This window comes from Oncorhynchus mykiss, chromosome 5 (assembly GCF_057628025.1).
Source record: "Oncorhynchus mykiss isolate SJ-2025 chromosome 5, ASM5762802v1, whole genome shotgun sequence".
In the NCBI taxonomy this organism is placed as follows: domain Eukaryota; kingdom Metazoa; phylum Chordata; class Actinopteri; order Salmoniformes; family Salmonidae; genus Oncorhynchus; species Oncorhynchus mykiss.
The window spans coordinates 11,965,074-11,974,335 of record NC_143026.1 but is presented as its reverse complement, the minus strand read 5'-3'; positions in this window follow the sequence as shown (position 1 = coordinate 11,974,335).

Below are 9,262 nucleotides of genomic sequence, written 5' to 3'. Positions count from 1 at the left end.
AAGGTTTTACAGCTGCACCATCGAGAGCATCCTGACGAGTTGCATCACTGCCTGGTATGGCAACTGCTCGGCCTCCGACCGCAATGCACTACAGAGGGTAGTGCGTACGGCCCAGTACATCACCGAGGCCAAGCTTCCTGCCATCTAGGACCTCTATACCAGGCGGTGTCAGAGGAAGGACCCCACCCCTACGCTGCTCCTACTCTCTGTTATCATCTATGCATAGTCACTTTAATAACCTTACCCACATGTACATATTTACCTCAACTACCTCGACACCGGTGCCCCCGCCCGTTGACACATTGACTCTGAACCGGTACCCCCAGTATATAGCCCGCTATTGTTATTTACTGCTGCTCTTTAATTGATTTATTTTTCTTATCTCTTACTTTTTTTTGGGTTGGGTGTGGGTATTTTCTTAAAACTGCATTGTTGGTTAAGGGCTTGTCAGTAAGCATTTCACTGTAAGGTCTACCTACACCTGTTGTATTCGGTGCATGTGACAACATTTGATTTGATTTGAAAGGACCCAAATACAGGCCAATTCTTGATGAGTACCTACTTCAGAGTGAAAACGAACTTAGACTGGGGCGAAAATGTACGTTCCAACAGGACAATGGCCCCAAGCATATAGCCAAAGCAATGCTGCAATGGTTTCGGGAACAAGAATGTGAAAGTCCTTGAGTGGCCCAACCAAAGCCCAAACTTCAATCTCATTGAAAATCTGTTGAAAGGCTTAAAGATTGCTGTTCACCGCCAATTTAACCGAGCTTGAGAAAATCTTCAAGGAAGAATGGGAGAACTAAATAAAAACAAATCCAGATGTGCAAAACTGGTACAGACCAAAAATGACTCAAAGCTGTAATCTCTGCAAAAGGTGCTTCTACAAAGTATTGACTCAGGGGTGTGATTATTTATGTAAATAAGATATTTCTATATTTCATTTTCAATAAATTAGCAAAAATGTCTAAACATGTATTCATTTTGCCACTATGAGGTATTGTGTATAAATGGGTAACACAACAAAATGTGAAATAAGTCGAGGGGTATGACTACTTCCTAAAAGGCATGGTATATGGTCAGTTTAACAGTGGTAAGAGAGAACATAAGGAGAAATTATGGTGCTGAGAAAGAACACTTTTTTGGTGCAAATGTTACGCCCCTGAAAACAGGGGAGAAATAATCACGAGCGTGATACGGTGTTGTATTCTCAATTCAACTTTTTGTCAGATTTTAACTTTAACACAATTAGATGACTGTTATTAATCTCTATCAACTAATACTGAATGCATATTTTTAACCTTAGATGTTTTAAGATCCTCACATACTATAAACTTACTAATACTTTTTAATGTATAACAGGCTATGAATATTTCCTTTAACCTGTCACACTCTCCCCGACAAAATAAATGTTGTCCCAACATTACCAACATTGTCTTCTTCAACAGTCCGTATGCACTGGACCTAGAAAATCCTCTTCTGTAAGGTAGTACTTGAGCAGAGGTCAAGGGTCACAGTTCAAATATAACTAACAAGTTATATTCACAGTCCATATCTGTTGACCAGCTATATAACATAAGCAGTATTTTCTCATACTATTGATCAACATCAATTTTAATGATCTATATGCATAGTCTGCAAATTGTCTCTTTTGACAGTCTGTGAAATCAGACAGTAGTCCATGGTCAAACATGTCAACTCTGTAGCCTCATGTTTGCTGAAGCCCATACATGTAAGGTGGCTGAAAGTAACATTGCTGTAGTGATGGCAGCCATGGAACCAGTCCTGGTGCAGAGTAGACAGGGAACAACTGTGGCTGTGGCTGTATACTGTAGCAGGAAGGGATACCAAGCTGATCATAGGTGATACGTCTTGGAGGGTGTCTCTCTCTTTGTGGCAGCTGGTAGGCTGGTTCCTCAGGTTCAGCAGCATCAGTTAATGAAGGAAAGGCATTTGGTGGACGATCATCAGGCAAATTTTCAGCAGGCAAGTTCATCTCCTCAGCAGGCAGGTCTTTAACTGTTGTTGTCTCCTCCAGCCGCTTTTCAACAAGAGGCTGTGCTGGTAGCGTATCAGGGACTGGCACTGCAACTGTCTGTCTCACTGTTGGGGGCCTGTGTTCCCACTCTCTCGCTGGTTCAGCATTCCTCTCCTCAGGTACTGTAGGAGATGTGGGAACCTGTAGCGGCTCATGATGAAGGTCATATTCATCCCCGCTGTCTTCATCAGAATCTAGAGGCTGTGATGCAGGCTGGTGTCTCCTCGTTTTCTGACTTTTGTCCACTTTGGTCATTTCTGGTTGTGTCTCAAAAGCTAAGTGGTCACAGGACATGAGCAGGTTTCTGTGCAGGACCCTGGAGCGTCCCCTACCCCTTTCTGGTCTCAATTCATAAATCGGCAGGTCTGAACCCATTTGTCTCACCACTGTGTGAATTGTATCCTCCCAATAGTTACAGAGTTTTCCTGGTCCTCCTCTTGGTGTCAGGTTTTTAATCAGAACTCGCTCGCCAGACTGTAGCACTGAACTCCTACCTTTAGTGTCATAGTACTTCTTACTTCTTTCAGCGGCTTTCTGAGCATTTTCATTTGCAATGGCGTATGCTTCTTCCATCCCTCGTTTCCAGTTCTCCACGTAGTCTTGCTGGTTACTGGAACCTGCCTCTGTGCACAATCCAAAGAGCATATCAACTGGAAGCCTGGGTGATCTCCCAAACAGAAGATAAAATGGTGAATAGCCAGTCACTTCGCAACGGGTGCAGTTATAGGCATAAACCAGTTTGTTCAGAGACTCCTTCCAATTTGACTTTTGTGTCTCAGTTAGTGTCTTTAACATTTGCAACAATGTTCTGTTCATGCGTTCCGCTTGACCGTTTCCCATCGGGTGATAGGGTGTTGTCCTGGACCCCGCCATGCCACTGAGTTTCTTTAACTGATGGAACAACTGATTTTCAAATTCTCCCCCTTGGTCATGGTGGATGCAGGACGGGAACCCAAACTTCAGGGCAAAGTCATTGAAGATGAGATTTGCAGCAGTTTTACCTGACTTTGATGTGGTGGCGTAGGCTTGAGTGAAACGTGTAAAATGATCAACAACCACAAGGATGTACTCATATCCCCCTTTGCATCTGTCGAGATGAAGGAAGTCTATACATACCAGTTCAAATGGCTGTGTTGTCACAATGTTTGTCAGAGGAGCTCTTGTTGCATGGGCTGGCTTTTTCTGCTTGACACAGCTACAAGTTTTAGTCACATAGTGCTCGATGTCAGATTGCATATATGGCCAGAAGAAGCGGTCACGTACTAGTGAAACAGTGCGGTCAGTACCTTGGTGTCCCATGTTATTGTGCAACTCTTCCATCACTTTACCTTTGTACTGCTCTGGTAGAACTAACTGCTTGCGGGCTGTAGTGATTCTGTACAGAATGCCATCACTGTCTACTGTCAATTTGTACCATTCTCTGAATAGGCATTTTGTCTTTGGACTGAATTTCTTTTGCTCTTTAACTGGCGGTTTGGAACCAGACAGTTTGAAATTGAGCACAGGACGGATGACCGGATCAGATTCTTGTGCTTCTCTTATCCCATCTTTTGGGATGGAGCTGGTTGTTGCAGTGGTTGTCTCACCTTCAGCTGATACTGACATAGATGCAGCTGAAAATGACCAAGGTACAACAGCCTCTTTCTGTACCTCAACTGCTTGTATCGTGGCAGCGATGGTGTCTGGTGGAATCTCCTCAGAACATTCTCTCATCAGTGACTCTACATCCAGTGGCATCCTTGATAAAGCATCTGCATCATCGTTCTCTCTGCCTGGCCTGTACTTTATTGTAAAGTGGAAATCAGCCAAGTCTGCAACCCACCTGGAAGTGGTTGAGTTCAGTTTTGCAGTAGACAGAATGTAGCAGAGCGGGTTGTTATCGCTGTATACAGTGAAGGTCGGAGCATAGTACAAATAGTCATGGAACTTATCAGTGATTGCCCATTTTAGAGCTAGAAATTCTAGCTTGCTCGAGTGGTAATGATAGTTCTTCTCCGCTGCTGTTAAGGTTCGAGAGCCATAAGCAATGACCCTAAGCTTCCCCTCTTGCTTTTGATAAAGAACTGCTCCCAAGCCTTGGTGTGACGCATCAGTGTGTACAACAAATGGCTGAGTGAAATCAGGGAAACCTAAAACTGGTGGGTGAAGCAAACACTCAATCAGCTGTTCAAGTGCCTGTTGATGCTGGTCAGTCCACAGGATTGGCTTGTTTGAGGGCACCACATGACTTACTTTCTTTGTTTTTGTTTTCCGTGGGTGGTCAGGTATTTTCTCTGAATCTGCTTTCAGGAGGTCATACAGGCAGCTGGCACTCCTAGAAAAGTCTTTGATGTACTGTCTGTAGTAAGTGAGTAAACCAAGCATTTTTCTGAGCTGGCCCACAGTCTCTGGTCTGATTTCTTTCAATGCTCTTACTGCTTCAAAATCGGCTGGGTCAACTTGGCTGCCCTCTGCAGACACTATTCTGCCCAAATAACGGACCTGGGGTTTAAAGAGATTTGGTTTGAATGGTTTGAGTTTAATGCCATACTCTCTGAGACGCTGCAAAACTTTTCGCACATCATTCACATGGCTGTTGAATGTTTTACTGAAAACTAGCGTGTCGTCCAGATAAGGAATGCAATGTTATCCCGGAGCCCTTCCAAACACTCCTCCATACACCGCTGAAAAGCTGCAGGAGCGTTCATGAGGCCGAATGGCATACGTATCCACTCATAGAGTCCCCACGGTGTCACAAATGCTGTCAGTGGTCTGCTCTCTTCAGAGATGAACCCCTGGTGATACGCTTTCCCCTGATCTAAGAGGGAGAACCAGGAATTACCACCTAAACTGTCCATGATGTCTTGGACCCGAGGGATGGGCTGGCGGTCGGGATGTGTCTTTCTGTTCAGGTCTCTGTAATCTATACACAACCGGAGGGTCCCGTCCTTCTTACGAACGCACACGACAGGTGAAGAATATGAAGAGTTTGACTTCCTAACCCAGCCCTGGACTATGAGGTCATAAATGTAACCCTTCATCTCCTGATACAGTGGCCTGGGCACTGACATGTATGTGCGCTTTACTGGTTCAGAGTCCTTTAGAGAAATAGTCATTTTCAATCGTTCAATGCAGCCAATGTCATTGTCTGATCTGGAGAAGGAGTGACACTCTTCTCTAAGCATTTGCCTAACAACCTCTCTCTGTTCTTCGGTTAGGTGAGTTAAATCTACTGGTGGATCCCACTGTTCAGTAGCAGTACATGGGGTTCGAACGCTGGTGTGATTCACTGTGGCTGGGGTGACAGTTTTTTTCAAAGACTTGGGCAGGTAACACAGTCATAATGGTTTGTACTGTACCGATTATTGTGCGTCCTAGCAGGGCAATGTCGTGGTCAGTGGGGTTAGAGACATCAAGCAGGATAACTGGAAAAACACCTTTCCTGACTCTGACTAGTGTGTCAAAGAACTCAAGGTCGTCTGGCCACTGCGGGTTCAGGTCTGGCTGGAAAAGCATTGTCATGTCATCTTTGAAAGGCTGGGAAGCTACACGGCACTCAATCTGAATGCTACTGTGTTTTGGTACAGCAACCTTCTCTTTCTTGGTTTTCACTGCGTATTCATCTGTCTGTTCTGCGCTAACAGCCTGTATAAAAGCTCTCACCTTGTTTCTTTTGAGGCTTGGGAAAGCTGTTTTTACTGTACTGTATCGTTTAGTCTTTTCGGTCATTGTCAGGATGTGCTCGATAACATTGAAACCTATGATGGGATGTGATAGGTGACAGCCTTTCATTACCAGCACCGGGATGATCAGTTCCTTTGTTTGGTCAGTTTCAGAGGCTAGCCGAAAAGTTGTTTCAATCCATCCCAGGTACGGCATTTCAGTCCCATTTGCTGCAGTCAACCTTAGATCATCAGGTGAGTCCAGGATTTCTGAAACATCTCAGCCTTGCGTTTGGGAGAGATTCCTCTTTCCATCGTTCATCAATGACCGATTCCTGAGAGCCTGTGTCCCATAGAGCTTGGAGGTGGTGGCGATTCAGGTGACACTCAATAAGGCACTGTCTGCCGACTAGCGAGGTGACCTTACGGGGGTGGCAACCTTGAGCTAGGGATGGTAAGGAGTGGGCATTTTCCTCTGTGCAGGAAAACCTTTCACTATTAGAGTACATTTTCAGGTGAGTGCATTTTTCCTTATGTTTAGTCCAATGTTGGTTTTGACATACTTTGGAACAGTACAGTGTCTCTTTACATGATGAACATTGTTTCAGGTTCTCAAATGAATTTTCTCTGGCACAATTTGCACATTTCTGGGACTTTTTGGTAGCTACGGTTAACACTCGTCCCTCAGCGGTAACCCGTTTCCGTTTAAAGGGGCCTCCCTTGATGGTCTGGCTCCCCGGATTTTACATCCAGCTTGAAAATGTTCTCCACTCCCACATCGGAAGCAGTGTGTGCAGCGTGCATCTGTTCTGGCCTGCTGGCAGACAAAACACCTCCTTGGAGCTTGAGCAGAGCGGTTGGTATACCAGTTAGGTGCATATTGATGCTGCGCAGGGTCAGGTGCTTGGGACCGACTGTAGCTGCTGTAATACTGCTGCTGGGAAACAGGTGGCTGGGGGTCCCTATTTGGCCTCCTAACTGGGGGTGGGGCATAGGCACAAGGCGGTGACTGAAACATAGGCTGCTGTAATGTCTCCTTAATCTGAGCAATCTCTGCACTGAGACCTTTTAGAGAAGCTACACCTGTCTTAAGTTCAGCTAACTCTGTTAACAGTCCTGCGGGTATCTTAGCTTTGGCTTCCTTCACAGGACACTTTGCAGATGGTGTATCTTCTAACTGGACTACACTTACAGTTGTAGCAGGCTGTGGGGCATTAAACCGCTTTTTGTTTCGTCTTTCTATCTCATTAGCACAAGCAATGTTAAGCTTCTCTAACAAAACCTCATCTGATGTTTTGCTCTCTAGCAGGAGAGGCTGCATGTCTATTCTGATACTGTCACTCTGGAGACCCGTAAGGACTGTGTGAAAACACATGCTCTGGACTAGAGCAGGGTCATACTTAAGCCCTGATTCTGACTCCTGGGATGCAAACAGTACTTTTTGCCTCAAATCTAAAACGCGCATCAGGAAGCTTTGAGGGGTCTCCTTGCTATGCTGTGCTTCTGAAGTTAGCTGTTTGTAAAGCTCTGTTGCACTCTTCTCTTGGAAGTGGGAACGCAGGATACATCTAAGTGTGGGAAGAGTTAGCTGGGGTTTACCTTCCAAGTAGCTGCGTAGCTGTGAGCCTGGAGAAATAGCCCTGACTACTGCGTCTACTATTTCTACCTCAGGATAGCCTCTGTTAAGTCCATTTTCAATCTGATGGGCAAGGCTGGAAAAAAAACAGTTTTTCTTTCTGGCCCGGTTCACCTATCTGACCAGAAAATTTTAACTCTTTGCGCCAGTATGAGCTGGGCTGTGCATTGGGTGAGAGCAGCACGCTCCCCTGAAGATTGGCATGGGGATGGGGCTGACGCAGAGAATCACTGGCTTTGGCTGCAGTAATCTGCTCAGTTCCCACCCCTTGTTGTGGGGTTACAGTTCTCAGTTCCTCTATTCTGTGATGGGTTACGGCTGGTTCGATATCATGGTCAATTTGCCCTGTTTTGTTATCTATGCCACTGATCATCGCTGTCATTTCGTCTCTCAGTAGCAACAATTCCGACATGCCGCCATCTTCTAACTCTGCGACTTCCTCTCTTTCAAGGAACATCATAATGTGAGTCATTAATGATATGCGGGATTTGTTTTGAACATCTCTTCTCTGTTCGCCTGATATGTCAAGGAAATCACATATCTCTAGTAATTTGTCTTTAGTCAGGGTGTGCAATTCTCCTACTACCTCTTCCTGTAGTTCTTCCAAGGCGCTTGTCATGTTGACAGAACAGGAGGAACTTTTACTGTGCCGGAGTTGACTCTGAATTAGATGGTCCTTACTGTCTCTGATGGTCGATCAATGGCCTCAGTTGACACGTACTTAACCACTAACTTCCAACTTCCCTCGAACAGCAACACTTTCCTCACTGCAGCATGCCTGAGTTGTTATGTGGAGATTTAGCTGGCTCGGAATTCAGCGACCAGGGTGTGGAAACTGGACATCTGAGCAGCTATCTCAGCGGAGCCTCCAAAAATGTTCCGCCTCTGAAAACAGGGGAGAAATAATCACGAGCGTGATACGGTGTTTTATTCTCAATTCAACGTTTAGTGTAATGAGAAAAGACCGCGATTTCCCCAGGGAATATGGGTGGAGACCAGAGCAATCGATCTCCGGCTCATAGATTAAGAGCATTTCATAGATCACAGATTAACACTTTTAGGCACCACAAAATAAAGTAATCAATATAACGTTTACACATTACTCTCAATTCTTACCCTTTGACAGATTTTAACGTTAACACAATTATATGAATGTTATTAATCTCTATCAACTAATACTGAATGCATCTTTTTAACCTTAGATGTTTTACGATCCTCACATACTATAAACTTACTAATACTTTTTAATGTATAACAGGCTATGAATATTTCCTTTAACCTGTCACACAAACACTGATCGTCTCCTCATCACCATGGAAATAGAATTAGAATTGGACATGGATTCAATTTCTATGCTCATCACCTGGTACGATCAACCTGTCAGGTGAAAACAGAGTTCAGAGGCCGCCGGCTGATTTCTTTTTGACTGGATGGTCAGGGGCTGGAACATAATTACAAATATGAACAAAACTAAAGGCTGATCCGAGAAGACCATGTACACTGAACAAAAATATAAACGCAACATGTAAAGTGTTGGTCCCATGTTTCGTGAGCTGCAATAAAAGATCCTAGAAATGTTCCATTCGCACAAAAAGTTTATTTCTCTAAAATGTTGTGCACAAATTTGTATACATCCCTGCTGTTGAGCATTTCTCCTTTGCCAAGATAATCCATCCACTTGGCAGATGTGGAATATCAAGAAGCTGATTATAACAGCATGATCATTACACAGGTGCACTTTGTGCTGGGGACAATAAAAGGCCACTAAAATTTGCCGTTTTGTCACAGAAGACAATGCCACAGATGTCTCAAGATTTGAGGGAATGTGCAATTGGCATGCTGAATGCAGGAATGACCACCAGAGCTGTTCCAGATAATATTATGTTAATTTCTCTACCATAAGCCGCCTCCAGTGTCATTTTAGAGAATTTGGCAGTACGCCCAACC